Below are 17,635 nucleotides of genomic sequence, written 5' to 3' on the forward strand. Positions count from 1 at the left end.
AATAAAAGAGAAAATAAAAAATAAAACATAAGAAATCCAAAATAACTTCTATTCTTTGTTCACTTCTGTACTCCACCATATATGTCTCAAATGGAATTATCAAACTATTCTTTGTTCTTGTACTTCTGTACTCAACCATATATGTCTCAAATGGAATTATCAAACTAAAACTTACACGAGAAAATAAAAAATAAAAGAGAAAATAAAAAATAAAACATAATAAATCCAAAATAACTTCTATTCTTTTTTTCTTCTCTCCCTACCGTAATTAAATTCTAGAAAATATAAATAACTTCTATTCTTTTTTTCTCTCTCCTCTCCTAATTAAATTCTAGAAAATATAAATAACTTCTATTCTTTTTTCTCTCTATAGTAATTCTATTAGTTTTTCTTCTCTCCGGTAATTAACTTCTATTCTTTAAATAACTTCTATTCTTTTTTCTTCTCTCTACAACAGTAATTATCACAAACCCTATGTAAATAATTTAACAGCGGTCTAGATCTAAAAGATATAATAATAATTGCTCATGGATTTCATTAACAAAGAAAATAAATGAAATAATGATGATACATTCCATAAAAAACTTAATATATAGTCATTAATAAGGGCATTTGGTCTAGTGGTATGATTCTTGCTTTGGGTGCAAGAGGTCTCGAGTTTGATTCTTGAAATGCCCCTCAAAAAGAAAAAAAAAAACAAAAAAACAAAATAGTTATCAATGGGGCCTAACCCAAAGGAATGCGTGGCAAAAAAAGCACAATTTTGATAGAAAAAAAACAAAAAAAATAAAACCCAAAGACCCAAAGGATTTGAAACAAAAAAAATAAAATAGTTATTAGGGCCTAACCCAAAGGAATGCGTGGCAATGCACCTTCAACTTCTATAAATTTTTCATATATTGAGGCATGGAAAATATATAGACTAGCAACTAAGAATTGTAAATCTACTACAAAAGCATTTGGTCTAAGTGGTATGATTATCGTATTGGGTGTGAGAGGTCTCAAGTTCGATTCTCAAAATGCCCCCAACAATATTAATATCAAAATGAATTATGCAAGATAATATGATTTAAAATGTGGTTTTTAAACATTGAACCAAGAAGATGAGAATACAGAATGAAACATATTCTTGGAAGGGCCCGACTTCAAAAAGAGTATTACATAAATTGTTCTATTCTTTCTAGGAACTTTTCATTATGTTGTCCCAAATTGATCATTTGTTCTATTGTATTCTTTCTAGGAACTTTTCATTATGTTGTCGGTTGTCGTCAAATAGATTCTTTCTAGGAACTTTTCATTATGTTGTCGGTTGTCGTCAAATAGATCATCTGTTGTCACAATCCTTTTAAGGAAGATGCGCCCAAATAACCGATAAAGAAGTTTCCGAGAGACATAAGTTCGAATCATGTCACCTTGATGTGGTATTCTCAGGGGCCGAAGTGCAAAGCCCCGTAGTCTATCTGTTGTAAGGAAGGCAGGCATGTTGTCCGCTGTCGTCACATAGGTCATCTGTCATCACAATACTTTTAAGAAAGATGCACCTAAATAACCGATGAAGAATTTTCAGAGAGCCATAGGTTCGAATCCTGTCACCTTGATGTTGTATATTCTCAGGGGCCGAAGTGCAAAGCCCCGTAGTCCATCCGTGGTCAGGAAGGCAGACATGTTGTCCGCTGTCGTCACATAGGTCATCTGTCGTCACAATCCTTTTAAGAAAGATGCGCCCAAATAACCGATGAAGAAGTTTCAGAGAGCCATAGGTTCGAATCCTGTCACCTTGATGTGGTATTCTCAGGGGCCAACGTGCAAAGCCCCGTAGTCTATCCGTGATCAGGAAGGCAGGCATGTTGTCCGCTGTTGTCACATAGGTCATCTGTCGTCACAATCTATTTAAGAAAGATGAGCCAAATTAACCGATGAAGAATTTTCAGAGAGCCATGTGTTCGAATCCTTTCACCTTGATGTGGTATTCTAAGGGGCCGAAGTGCAAATCCCCAAAGCCTATCCATGGTCAGGAAGGCAGGCGAACCACGCACACTGAAAAAAAAAATATCTCCTTTTCTATCACACGTAGAATTGTCATTCTTTTGTCTTTTGAAACCCCTTACCTTATCAGTCATCAAGCAGGTTTTTGGTATCATATATCGAGATAATTATTATGAAAAATCTATTCCACTAGTGTGACTTAGATACCCTTTCTTTGTGGTATCAGCCATGCTATTTGAATAGCCTGAAGTCATCATAGCCTCTCCACCTGTTCCGAAGACTCCTTCGGCATCAATGTGCTCCAATGAAAGAGATGAGACCCTTTCCTGAACCAGAACCGGGCATAAAACGCCGAGGAGAAAGTCGAAAGCGAGCTCTTTTCGCGTATAAGCAATCTCGAAACCCAATTAGCTCACGGACTGTCTCCTCAACCCTGGCGAGTATGAGTGCTTGGTAAGAGAGAATGTCGAATGAGAAAGACATTCGATTACGGCAACATTCGCAACTACCAAAGTGCACTAAACCTAGTAGAGATCTTCGACCTAACGACAATGGATCTTCAAGCCCATTTTATCAATCCGCTTTGTACCTTATTTATGACCAAATCGGATGCACGCCAGGCCTAAATTCTCTCTCAGTCACCCGGAGACGAAAGGATGATCAGATCCGAAGTTTTCGAATCGAAGAGAAAGTGGATCTGAGTTCTACACGCTTTCATTTTCAAAAGCTTCGCTTGCCTACGGTACTTTAATCAGGATGTGCAACAATACGGTCATCTCTCAGCCGTGTATAGAGAATTCCTTGATCATTTCCTTGGCGGATAACACAAATGATATCGTTTCCCTAACCGCCCATCTTATGAGTCCATTCTTGTCTTGTTGGTTTGTTGTACGATTCTATACCTCTCTCGATTGATAGAAAGATGTTCGGGAGCTGGGAGGGCCTATCGTGAGGGAACTTTCCTTTTCACGGTAGGCAAAGGTAAAGCGGGAGCTGCATATATCCACAGTGATCAAGGCAGAGCGACTCCTTCTTTAAAAGAAGTTGGTTTTATCGAAACTGTTAGATCCGCTTTCGTTAAAGAAAAAATAGTAGCTCTTGGTTTGGCCGATGTTGATTCGTATGGCAATGCGGACTCGACTCAGGATGAGGATTTCGCTTTTCATACTGCTGCTATGAGCCGAAAGAGCTGGTAAGCTATCTCGCTAAACGAAAGGAAAAAGCACGTATGCGTTGACTTCTTTAGGACCTGTTGCTTCCTCTTTTTGTTTAAACGTTTGGAGAAACCTGTTAAGCCCACCTTTCTTACCAGGTGTGATTCAATCTTTCAGCTCAAACTTTTCTATCGTCCGATGGAAAAGGTAGGAGTACGACTACCTTTTCCTTTTCTTGCCCGAGCCAAGGGATCATTCAGTTTCTACCAAAAAGTTCGCTATCTATTAGTTGCCGTAATCGAATGTATTTCTCATTTCATTTTAGCTCCTCCAAGAGCTTCCTGGTCCGTAGTAGACGAAATCTTGGACTTCTATCGGACTTATAGCATTGCCTGGTGAGCTCGCCGTTGAGGGTGTGCCTTACAGGAGATCGAGCAGCCTTTCTTTCCCTACCTGGTATGCTTTTCCGCTTATCGTGCAACTAGCCAACTAGCCAAAGAGAGAGGGAGAGGGATCATGTCAATCAATTTGTATGTGCATTTTGTCCGTCCTGTACTTGCTTGCTTAGCTTTCTTAACCAACATCTCCGGTTTCCCTCGAACCAATAGGTCCTGCTTATCTATACCCAACAGTCACACTTTCAGCCGAATGACTGATTTTTTTCATAAAGTCGGTTCATAGATCAAGAAAGAATGAAGCTGCTTACAGGGACGGTTATGCGATACGTCTTTTTGTACTCGCCTTTTCTTTAACCCTGCTATCAACCTAGCCATTCTCGCTTGTTGCCTTAAGGGGTCTCCCCACTGTAGATTACTCGAATTGGTTCTCGCGTCCCTGTGCCAAAAAGGATGGGCGAGTTTGATTTGAGTGTTCATCGATTGGGTGGATCCATTTGCTCCGGGGGGGGGGGGGGTGAGACGAGGTGTAGCGCAGTCTGGTCAACGCATCTGTTTTGGGTATGTTATCCGCTAAATGTTTTAGGAAATGGGGTACAAATTTTCTACATAAGTCATCTGTGGTCACAATCCTTTTAAGGAAGATGCTCCCAAATAATCGGTGAACAATAGCCTTTAAAGAAGTTTCAGAGAGCAAGAAGAGGCAGAACAGAGAATAGGAGTGAGTCGTGCAAGGAAGAAGGAACTAGTAGGTTTAATTTGGGTTCGTTTGAACTAAAAAACGAACAAAATTTTTTCAATCGAACCCAAATTCAAGACTCACTAGCCCATAGTCCATATGTGGTAAAAAAAAACCTTCCGTGGCCCAACCCTTATTTGCAATCAGCATCCAACCATTTCTTTTTCAACCTACACGTATGCTCAAGGCCAAACTCACGTAACTAGTCAGAAGATGTGGCCCACAACTGAACGGAAGACAAGTGTCACAATCGCACTCTTGCAGTAGTGAGACAATGATTATGTGACATTTGTTCTAATCCAATGAACAAGTCAACCATGCAAAATTTAGACTGAACGAACAATAGCAGTGTATGCTCGAGTCACATTTAGAAGAAATATTTTAGAAAACGTGAGCGAGAAAATATGTTAAAAACAATTTCAAATAAAGCAATGTTATAAGCTAAAAGTGAAGAAACAACAACTGGTCACGTTCTCCTATAGTACATTTTGGGACATTTTAGTCCTGATGGGTGTAGATATGATTTTGAGGGCTAATCATACACCCCGTATTGGCACAACAATAATAGTAAAAGCCTATCTAAGATAAAAGCAAGTAAAAGGTGTTTGGAATGAGCATGCCACCATGAACAACAAATCGTTTACAAGAATAGCTGAGACATCTAACATGCAGCCACATGCAACATGCCTCGGCCAATCATGACCGCGACATCTGCCCTTACACAATTTGTCAATATCTCTACATCCATCTGGATGGTGGTCGACCCTTCTCTACATCCGTCTGGATGGTATTTTTGCCTGAACATGTGTTGCTTTAGTGGTTTGTTTTTGTCTCCCTTCTTCAGTAGAGGTGTTGGCTTGGTGGCTTTGCCAAGCATTTGAGTAATCACTGACAAGAGCCTTTGCAAGTCAAATAAACCCGACTGTGAACATGACATTTTGCTAGTTGTAGAATTCAACTAGCTCAGGCTGAGCCGCATGACCTCTATTTGTGGTAGGCGACATAAAACTAATCTTGTGATTTATCTCTCTTGGTAGGGTTAAAACCCAATATCTGACCTTCTTGTTTTGGGTCGTGGTGTTCATGTAGTGGCAATAAAGTTTTTGTTGAGGTTGGCACACTTGAGCTCCCTTTTTCAAATACAACAATGGCAGCAAGTGTTGATTCATCATGGCTAAGATTCTTTCTCAACTGTACTATCGTCATCATTTTCACCCCTCTTGGTTGATGGATGTTTGTCTGAATGATCGTTGGGTTAGACTCCGTTACTACTAGGCATTTTTCTAGGGGCATGTATATGGCTTTGTGTTCTAGCAGGATGTCAATCCCTGACTATTTGGGCTCTAGAAGGTTGGATATGAAGGCTGACTATTTATAGTAAAAATATGATAGAGATATATATACTAAATAATTATATATAGTAGGCGGTTACATGTAGTTAAGCTATATATAATAAACTGAAATCATATGTATACCCATTAGTCAGTGCTTCCTAAATGTATATTTCTCATTCTCCATATCCTCTCTTTGCATACCAGAAGTCATTAATACAAAACCATTAGTCAATATTTCTTCATACATTTTCTCTATCACGTTCTTTGTGTTCATTTAGATCAAGTGTGTGCGTTGTTGTGTGATTTTAATAACTGGTATCAGAGCGAGGAGAGATTCACCACGATCTGTGAAGATGGAAAGTTCAAAGACTGGAATTGAAAAGTTTGATGGATTCGATATCAGTTTCTAGAAGATGCAGATTGAAGATTATCTGTAGGAGAAAGATATTCAGGAACCCATTTTGGGGGTGAAGCTGGATACCATGACCACGGAGGAGTGGAAGTTCAAGGATTGTCACGCCGTAGGGTTAATCTGGTTAACGCTGCCAGGGAACCAAAGAAAGTGCGATTGGAAATGGTCCATACAGACGTTTGGGGACCATCTCCAGTTTCTTCATTTCTAGTACCAAAATTTCATGGATTAGAGGTCTCGCCCTTGCAACGACAACTCTCTGTTTTCGTAAGGCTAGTCAGATATCTCATGACCACTCTTTTCCTCCTCACCATATCTAGACACTATAACGTTGATCCAGTATTGTCTTATATAGTTAACGTTCACTCTTTAACGTCCAAGGACATTTTATAACTACCACGAAAATCAAAACATACAATAAATTCATACAAGTTTTACAACATATCATATACTGCTTACTTGGTCGCGGAGAGACGTGTCATCGAGCTGAGTCATAGAGATATACGACTATTTATCCTAAGAAAAAATCTATATAATTTAAAATCTGGCTGCTCTGATACCAATCTGTCACAACTCAACTTTTAAGGGTTCAAAACTCAAATAGAAACTAAAATTGAGAGTGAAAACAAATAAAAATAAAAGTAAATTAATATAAAATAAGAAAATGTTGTAAAATTAAAATGAGATTGAGAAAACAACACAACATTAAATATAAAATTAAATTAAATTATAAGACGGTGTTGATCAAATTTATCCAAACAAAAAAAAAGTGTTTGGGATACAATTACAAAAAAAAAAAAAAAAAAAAATACAAAAAAGCTCAAACACAAAGACAGACTAACGCTACATAACAACACCATCTGTGAGTGCACAACCTTTGAAGGCTCCCTCATCTCAATGGTAAGTTCTATTACGAACCCATCCAAAATAATCACACCTGTGACCGCATCTCCTGACTTTAAACTGCTAGTCTGAACATGGTTTGGTCACGAAACCTTTAGAGATAAATCTATCTTTACAAAAATATTTTTCTCTTAATTTATAATTAGTCATAAAAAGAAATAATTAGGTACAAATTTGGTCTAGAATTCAAAACTTTCAAATCTTACCGTTACTTAACGAGATTCAAATCTAGATTCTTGAACTCCTAGTACCATAAATAAAGTTGGTATCCTCTAATAAAACAGGAATTTCTCTTAAGATCATTAAATTCTTATAGACTTCAGACTCAATATCATTAATACAATTATGTTTTATCTTGAACACGCTAGACATGAAACTAAAGTGCGTTCAATTTAACTCCATTTTATTGCCATCTTGAATGATGTGTAGGGTATATTCTTGTGACATGACAGTTCATATTAGTTAAGCTTTTTGCAAAATCACAAGTTAAAAGACAACAACGATGAACCTAGGTCTATTAGTCAATTCAAAGACAATTTCTTTCTCCATCTTATCGATAATAATAATTCAACTAAATCCATATTATGCAAAGAAACAAGTTTACGACTCATAAAAACAACTACCTAAATTATGTCCTAAAAATTTTAAAACATAAGTTGTAGTTGATAATTACACAAAAATTTCCCTAAATCCATGAATTCGTGTCGAATTAGTCAATCCTAAAGCTTGTAACTAGCATATAGTAATTGAAGCTCCACATGAAGTAATTTAAAGTTCCCCTTACCTAACTAAAGTTTATCTCCTCTTTAATGAAATCCTTAATTGGAACTAGATTTTAAGGCAAATCTTCTCCACCACTCACTTTTGAACACTTTTATAGATAGTTTCAACAAACTTACTTTTCTCGTGAATACTTTGGAGTTCAATATTTATAGTTGGAGAACACTATTCAAATTGATATGGTCGAATCTTACAACAAAGTCTAATTGAGCCTCACTCTATTAGGAGATAGCCTCGAATCAAATTCTTTAGTTTGGACAATGGTTGCATTGTTTTAGTCAAACAATCGAGACTAGTGTATTACGAATAGTATAGACATTTTGTACGTGTATTTTCTTACATATTAACAATTGTATACAAATAATAATTAAATTTATGAGTAGAAGTTTGGATGGAGTTTTATTAAATAGGTACTTAAATTATATATAAAAATATATAAGATTTTTATTTTTTTATTTTTTTTATATACATTTAGGAGAACAAAACAAAGATTGAAGAAGATGTCATTCCTGTCATGTTTTAATTTTTATTCTTTCTTATTTCTCGAAGATTAAAAAAAAAAAAGTTATCCTCTCTCAAATATGGTTCGTTATTTGATTATTTTCTCTTGAGTGAATTTTAAGTGAAACACATTCTCTACCCAAGTAATTGCAAGATGCAAGCTTCACACCAAGAGGAATCAAAGTCCCAAGTATCAACGTCCTTAAGTGTCAATTTTTATTCTCCATCTCAACATAAATTAAACTTATTTTTTTGAAGATATCTATTTATAAAAGCAAAATATCTCAGAGTAACAAAAAGAAAAATGAGATATAGATACGATACATAAATATTATACCAAATAGATATGATAACTGTAAGGATTAGATTTGATCGAGTTATTTGGATTAGATTTTATCTAGTTATTTGAATTAGATTTGATTTAGTCATTCTTCAATTGGATGAGAGATTTCTCCCGATTCTTCTAATCTTTCCAGTTTTCTTTTTTTGTTCCTAACATTTTGGTATCAGAGTCATGCCCTAAACTAGTTAAAACTAAAAGCAGAAGTCTTCTACGTGTGTCATAATAAAAGTATGTCGATGGAGAGTCCACTTGTGCAGTCTGCTGGAGGAAGGAGACAAGGTCGTGGAAGCTTTAGAGGCAGACAAACCTTCAACAAGGCCATAGTGGAGTGCTATAACTGTCACAAGCTAGGACATTTTCAATGGAAATGTCAAAGCAATACCAGACGAGGCAGACAAACCTTCAACAAGGCCATAGTGGAGTGCTATAACTGTCACAAGCTAGGACATTTTCAATGGGAATGTCAAAGCAAGGAGAAGGAGACAAACTATGCAGAGAGTCAAGAAGAGATGTCGTTGAGGCTTACGTGAATATGAATAAGGCCAATAGAGAAGATATGTGGTTCCTTGACTCGGGATGTAGCAATCATAAGTGTGGGAAGAAGGAATATTTTTCAGATTTTGATGGAAGTTTCAGAGATTCAGTGAAGCTGGGCAACAACTCAAGCATGGTTGTAACTGGAAAGGGTAATGTACTGCTGGAAGTGAATGGAATCATAATGATAATCACAGGAGTGTTCTATGTGCCAGACCTGAGGAACAATTTGTTGAGTATTGGTAAATTGCAAGCAAAGGCGTTACCTTTTTGTTTCAAAATGGAACATGCAAGGTGTTTCATCCTAAGAGAAGCTTAATCATGGAGACAAAGATGTCTTTGAATCGAATGTTCATATTGCATGCTATATCTCAGCCTGTAGCAGCCGTTCAAACTCAATTGAAACTTATGGAGAAAAGTGGTTTAAGGTCTCTGTCGTACACTCACCGCTCCAATTCCTATCGCCATAGTCAGAGAAGCAGAAGGGACCCAAGTTCTTCCCCCTATCATTCCACTACCAATTCCAAGAGAAGCAGCCGTTCAAGTTTCCTCAGCCGCCAATGCAGAAGTAGGTCTTCCTCGTTATCTCCTTTCCCCAAATCGTCCAGTTCCAGTCCTAGTCGTGCATCCACTGATCGGAATCATTCCATAGAGAAGCTTAAGAAAGAGGAAGAAGAGAAGAAAATGCGTGAAAAAGAGTTGAAGAAGTTAGAAGAAGATGCAACTAGGAGGATGGAAGAACTAATTCAGAAGAATGTTGAAGAAAGGCTAAAATCTAAAGAGACTAAATTAGAAATACAGAGGCGAATAGAGGAAGGTCGCACGAAGTTGTTTGATGATGTTGATGTGCAGCTTGAGAAAGAGAAAGAAGCCGCTCTTACTACTATAAGACAAAAAGAAGAACAAGCACGAAAAGAGAGAGAAGAGCTAGATAAAATGCTGGAATAGAATAGAAGAAGGGTAGAAAAAGCACAGCGACGATTAGTTCTGGAGCTGCAGCGGAAGGAAGAAGAACAATATTGTGAGCTCGAGTTGATTCAGAGATAAAAAGAGGAGGCAGCTCAGAGAACTAAGCTAGATGATAAGAGTTTGAGTTATGTTTTGCTGGGAGTTAGTGAAGAGTCAAAAGCTTACAGACTCTATGATATAGAAACGGCAGATGAAAATAAGAATATAGAAGCGGCAGATGAAAATAATGATATAGAAGCGGCAGATGAAAATACTGCAGAGGAAAATATTTCATCTGGCTCTTTGGCTGAAGCAAGCTCTCCTAGCTCGAATAAGGCAAGGAATAAGAGACCACCAGTCCGGATGAGAGACTATGCAATAGGAGAAGTTTTTTTTTGTAAAGAAGATGATGAAGCTCTGCCATGTTTACCCCTACTGAACCTGCAAACTTTGTAAACTTTAGAGAAGTATTGAAGAGTGAGAAATGGAGGCAAGCCAGGGATCTGGAGCAATAAACAGAAATGGCACATGGGAATTGATGAAGTTACCTGGTGGAAGTTTGGTATGAGGTCGTAGATATAAACTGATTACTATTCGTGTTCAGTTTAAGGGAGGGATTGTTAGGATTAGATTTGATTGAGTTATTTGGATTAGATTTGATCTAGTTATTTGAATTAGATTTGATTTAGTCATTCTTCAATTGGATGAGAGATTTCTCCCAATTCTTCTGATCTTACCGTTTTCTTTTTCTGTTACTAACAGTAACATGTCATTCTTAAAAAACTAGGATACCGATGTGACAATGATACATTAATTAAAAAGAATTATTTCAAAAAATTTATCAATTTTATATTAGAAATAAATTCATATAAATAAGTTTATATATTTGTATACTTAAAAAAAAACTTAATGTATGTTTCACTCTCAAAATATATTCAAAGTCAAGTGTCTGATACGATGGATTATAAATTTGTAATGTATCCATTGTATTAACAAGTGTTCAGTACATGCCCAACACGTGTCAGATTAGTGAAACTAAGTTATTCTCATGCTCTCTTTACACCCATTTAAAGTAGTTTGAAAACTAGCACGTCAAATATTATAATTGACTAACCACAACTTCAATTTTGTGTTTTAAGGATTGTTTTGACCCAAGAGAAATAAAATCCTTAATTTACTACATGGTAGCAAAGATGGACAAGAGAATGAGTTATTGTCATAGGGAAAGAGATTTAACCTTAAGTTATATCTCATATCCTCTCCTAACCAATTATTTAGTTTTATTTAGTATGTTTTAGAAAGATACGCCCGTCAATAGCAAAAGATTAAAATAAAATAAAATAAATAGAATAGATTAAATTAGCCAAAAGTAATGACTAACATAATTTAAAAAAAAATAAACATAAAGGATGAATTGATTAATTGGCTAATTGCTAACATAATTAAAAAAAAAAAAAAAACACAAACACCCAAAAAATCAAGATTTGGAAAGTGTTAAACAGTTTTGATATATAGACATTTCAAGACCTTACTCGTGCAATTTTCCCATGAAATCTAACACCAGAGCATCATAAAATTTAGAGAAATGATTGAAATTGATGTCATGTTCATATAGGTTGACTTTAATACAAAAGACAAATCGAACTTTCTTAAGGATAAATTGGGGACACCAGTCTAAGCTAATCATGTAGGTGGCCTTACCATCCGTATGGTTATATTTGATGTTGACTGTGCTCGTGGTTTTGCAAGTGTCATATATATTGATATATGTGAAATGTTTGTGAATCGATATGCTTATGATATGTTAGAATATGTGAATTGTATGATAATACTTACGGTACCATGTGTTCAATGGTATATTTGAGATAGGATACGAGAAGGATGCACTAAACGTAATGTAACGATAAGAGTAAGACATGTTCATGAAACGTTATGGTTTGGTTACGTATCGAAGTGTTATGGGTATGACAGATCGATAACAACGATATGGTCACGATGGATTCATAAAACAATACGATTAGGTTATGGGTAGAAAGGGATAGGATTATGATAGATTGATAGAACGATAGCGTTAGGATACGTTCCTGTAACGTTAAGACTAAGGTACGTTCAGGTAACGACACAACTATGATATGTCTAAGGACGTTAAGGCTATGATAAATAAGGGAAGGATATATCACGAAGTTTTTACGACATGATATGATTATGATACGACATGTGAAGGACGGATATATATCCAACAAGTGTCTAAGAGGGACGTGAGAATAAATTATTCTCGAGCTTTCTTTACATCGGTCAAAGAGTATTTGATAAGCTTTCAAAATGAAGGGTTTTCTCTTTTCTTCTTCCTTCTTTCTCCCTTTTCACGTTTATTTATTTATTTATTTAAATAAAAAAAAGTTTAATGTGAGAATGAAGAAGTTAGAAAGGAGAAAGAAATGAATGTAATAAAACTTTTCCGTCGGTAGGAATGGAAATGGTGAATGGGTCCTTGACGATAGTCGACCGCTATACTCTTGTTTTGGATGTAAGTGATGATTATCAGCAATATGAGTTGTGTCAATACCACACCGTTATCAAGAGGAAGTAAAGTAGAGTAGAATAGATCAAGCGATCGATTTGTTGAGAGTACTGTAAGAGGCACACAAGTAAGAATGTTGGATATAACTACTCTTTCACATCTGAGGGATGAGTCTCATAGATCCAACTACAATATCAAAGAAACTTCGGGTGGTAGTGATTGCTTGCATTGGTGGCTCCGTGGTATCCCAGACACATGTAACATGATTTTTCTTTCTCAAATATAGCTTCATTTGTCTTAAAAGTTCACTTTTGAGTAATTCGGAAAGGCTTATTAATTTGTGAAGATGATCACTCCGAGGTGGGTTTGTTAGTGAAGATGCAATTATATAATCAGGGTTTTCTATCAATGGTTCCATTTATATCTATAAATGAAATTTGTGGTGTATTTTTTTGGAAATTCAACAATAATCATCGGTTATTTGGTTACCATTCTAAAGAAATTCAACTTTCGACCTTTTGTGAATGCTCAAAGCTACTTGCAAAGTACTGTTGATTATGATCCATAATACTCACTGACTCGAAATTGAGGTTTGTTCATGTTTGAAAATGTGACAAACCAAAAGACAAGATGCTAATTAATATTGTTTGTGATTGTTGTTGTGAATTCTTCATCTTTGAATACATATTTTGGTTGGCTCATGAATTTTTCCATCTTTTAAAAATATTATTTTTTTAGTTCGGGCCTAATTTCATAATAGGCTATTGAATCACAATCTTGCAATATTTTAAGTTACTTTTAAGATTAAAGGTCCATGAATAAAGTAATTACGGAAAGTTCTTTTTATGCATCTTATTTTAATCTAGCACATAAATGCTTTAATTTATACAATATTTTATTTATTTATTTATGAATTAGGTTATGAAGATCATTCGAATTATAAACGCTTTAATTTATACAATATTTAATAACTAATCATTTTAATATTTATACTCAAATATACTAACAAGTACTAGTAACACTAGTCTCAATGACTTAAAAAATACAACTATTATCTCGAACTATAAAGAATTTAATTCCAACCTATTCTAATGGACAAACGCTTTATTAGACTCTATTGTAAGATTTCACTTCATCAATTTAAGTAGCGTTCAACTACAACTATAAATATCAAATTCTTAAGTATTCATGAACAAAATCGGCCTAACAATGTCTCTTGGAACTATTTACCAAAGGTGTTAGAATGAGCCGTGTGGAAGGGTTGCCTTTAGATGCTTTAGTACCAATTAAGGATGTCAATATCCTAGTAGTGCAGAATGCAGGAAGGTTCGTAGTTGAAAAGAATAACGAGAATAGTGGACATCGTTTCATCTACAAGCGTGTGGTGAACGGTCTGGTTGGTATGACTAGAGAACGTCGTCCTCGCAGAATTTATATTATTGTGATAGAAGTTATAAATAACGATGATATTCCTTGGTCTTTTATTACAAAGGTGCAGAACTTTTAAAGAAGTTCTCGAGTTCCTTGTCCCCAAGTAGCAATACAACTACTAAAATGCTATCTCTACTTATAATAAAGCCCTCTCTCTCTCGAAATATATATGTGTATGTTTGTGGATGTATTACTCTCTTTTATTAATGAAATATGGCATAGTCATAATGATATTATGAGTATCTTTTCTATCCCTCCCTTCCTTATCACTATATAAAGAATATGAAGATTATAAGTAAAAGATGTACAAGTAATTTGTTACTTTTGAACTTAAAATGCTTATAATTCAATATATCTTTGTTATCATCAATAATTATCAAACCGTACATAATTTTGTCCAAGTAAGGTCGCTTCTCATTCCCTGTATTATATCATAACACAAAATTGAGCGGAAAGGTTAACGATAAAATGATAACAAAAACCCATTCGTCGAACTAACTATAAAGGAAGGGTTGGTTGGAAACCATGTCTATACTTCTTTGCTTTAATCACAGGTAACTAAAGATATATAAGAACAACAGAATATGGCATGCCCAGTCAAAATATAAAAAATTTCTTGCCATGTTATAGTTAATGAATATGGTATGCACAAAGATCCGATGTCACACTTCATGATTGGAGACCAATACAGTGAGCTATGGTCATCAACAACGTCCTTTGGTCCAATTATGTCAAGCAAATGTTGTAGCAAGCAAAGAGTTTTTAATAAGTTTGCTATTGCAAAGAGCTCGGTTTAAGGCACAAATGTCTCTGATGTGAAAGGCGCACCAATTCAACCAGATTTAAGTAACCATGAATAAGACACATGATACAGCTTGTAAACAAAACGATGTCCATGACTCTTGTTATTTTCTTCCACTACAAACCTTCTAGCCTCTTGCACTTTTTTGTCATTGACATCCTTAATTGAAATTAGAATTGAAGGAAACACTTCTCCACAACTCATTGCGGAACACCTTTGATAGATAGTTTCAACAGATTTACTTTGTCGAGGAATACTTTAAAATTCGATATTTATAGTTGAACGCTACTTAAATTGATGAAGTGAAATTTTACAACAGATGTTAATAAATCGTTTGTCTATTAGAACAGAGCTTGGAATTTAAATTCTTTATAGTTGGGATAAGGGATGTTTTAGTCAAATTAAGTATACTTTTTAGTTTTAAAATAAATTAATTTTTTAGTTTAAAATAAATTGATTTTTTAGTTTTAATTTTATTCCTAATAAATTAATTTTGATGTGGTGTTATGTATTTTAATAAAATTAATATTAACTTAATCAACAAAAATTTGTATTTTTTTTAAAATTATAAGCTAAATTAATAAAAATACCATTGAACTTTGCACTTTATCTAAAAAAAATACTCATAATTTTTTTAGAAGTTTCAATAATACACTTAATCTTTAAAAAAAAAATCTATAGAAACTATTAATTTGTTTTTTACAAAAATACCGTTGAATTTTCAAAAAAAAAAAAAAAAAAAGCTTCAAAACTGTGTTAAAAAAAAAAAAAAATACCGTTAACTTTCAAAAGTGTTTAAAAAAAATAGATGGTTGAAAATTGTGTTCATGGGGATAAAATTGAAGGTTATTTTAGGAGAAGGTTTTCAAGTTCAGTATAAGATCCTGAAAACATAACAAGAAGTAATATTCTAGCTTAAGGTAGCCATTAAGAACCTACTAGTAGGCTACTTTCTAAGTTTTACTCACTCCATGTTTATCATTTTTTTTTCCAAGTAACTAAGAGTTGGTCGTGGGTGAGAGCGGACTTTGGAGTGTGGGACATGGACTAACCTCTGTTTTTAATCTAGTATTTTTTGTTCTTCTTTTAAGTCTGCTTCTTATTTTGTGTATGTAACGAGTATGTATGTGTAACACCCAAAAAATGAAGGAAATTATCTCCCATAAGAATAAGCCACTCATGAAAGACCCAATGGATAGAAAGGAAAAAAATTAAAGGATTAAGCAAGAACAAAGGACTTAGTCAAGTCACTCGTGTACCCTAACAAGTGATTTCAAGGAGTTAAAGGCCTTTTGAAAAGGATTGGAAACGAAAAAGTAAATCAAAAGGGCAAAAAAGTCATTTTATCAATTATAAAAAATCTTTCCGAATTTGTAATTCCTTATCTAAAAGGAATCTCAAGATTCAAAAAAAAAAGGGAAAAATGATCAAAAAGGATGAGAAATTTGTAGAAAAATAATAATAAAATATTAGTAAAGTGGTAAATTACCAAAATACCCCTAGAAGAATGGATAATTACAGAAATGTCACTCCAATTAGAATCAGAGCATCTACTGTGACCATCCGAACAAAATCTTTCGAACTCAAATCTCAACCGTCGGATGTCCTAAAAAATTTGATATGATCTAGAACGAACACGCACGAATCATCACATCCAACGACTAGTATGCAAAGCCAAGGTCGATAAGGCCATGATCGGAGTTGATATCACCAAAAAATTATCCAGAAAGATTGATCTCTAAATAACGAAGATTTTGGAGCTCTCAATGTCGGTTTAAGCTCCTCCTATAAAGTTGAAAGTATGAGCAACAATACGGAATAAGAATCGAGAAAGGTCAATTCCCCAATTAAAGGCAATAAACGTTTAGATTGTGTTTCTTCTACTCTCAGATTTCTTCCAAATTCGAGAGCAATCCTCCACCATTTCTCTTCAAACTTCTAAATAACGAAGAATCTGGAGCTCTCAATGTCGGTTTAAGCTCCTCCTATAAAGTCTAAAGTAGGAGCAACAATATGGAATAAGAATCGAGAAAGGTCGATCCCCCAATCGAAGGCAATAAGCGTTTAGATTATGGGTCTCCTACTCTAAGATTTCTTCCAAATTCGAGAGCAATCCTCCACCATTTCTCTTCAAACTTATTCCTACCGTTTCTCAACAAGATTACCCACAAGTTCTATGAAGGAATAGAGTGCTGAAAGAGCCTAGAAACCATTCCCCCAATTCAATCCACCATTGAAGAACTTCAAGAAAAACTTGAAAATCCAACCTGAGGATACATGATGACTCGTCGAGCAAGAATGATTCCAATCAGTTTCTGTACCTCCAAGGAATGCTTCCATAGAAGACCACGAAGAAAAATAACCTCGAGAGCGTGCCAAATTGAAGGAAATAGGTTTCAAAATTAAATTGGGGATAAGAGTCAAAATTCCTATCTACGACCTCTTTTCCTTCAAATTAAGGATTCCTCTAGCTTGAGAGGAAGAAGTTGAGTAAACTTGATGAAGGAATCCAGTGCTGAAACGTCGTAGAATAAGCTACCCACGAGATCGAAAATCTGGCGTTTCGAGTGAGTTGCATACCGAGAACGATTTCTTGAAATTAAGGTCCTACACTCAAAGACGTTCCTCCAAACCAATTCCTTGAGCCTGAAGATAGGATATGGAAGAGGTTCAATGAAGAAATAGGGCCTTGAAACCCCTAGAATCGGCTACCCAATAAGAAATCCTTTGTTTTATCTCGAGCGATAAATCAGATTTTGGATGAACTTTTGTAGCGAATATCTTAGGCTACGATCCACGAGAAGTTATCAAATAAATCCCAAGCCCTTTCTTGTAACATCCATCTTTAAGTT

This window comes from Cucurbita pepo, chromosome 10, assembly GCF_057944985.1.
Source record: "Cucurbita pepo subsp. pepo isolate OVF chromosome 10, ASM5794498v1, whole genome shotgun sequence".
Classification (NCBI taxonomy): Eukaryota; Viridiplantae; Streptophyta; class Magnoliopsida; order Cucurbitales; family Cucurbitaceae; genus Cucurbita; species Cucurbita pepo.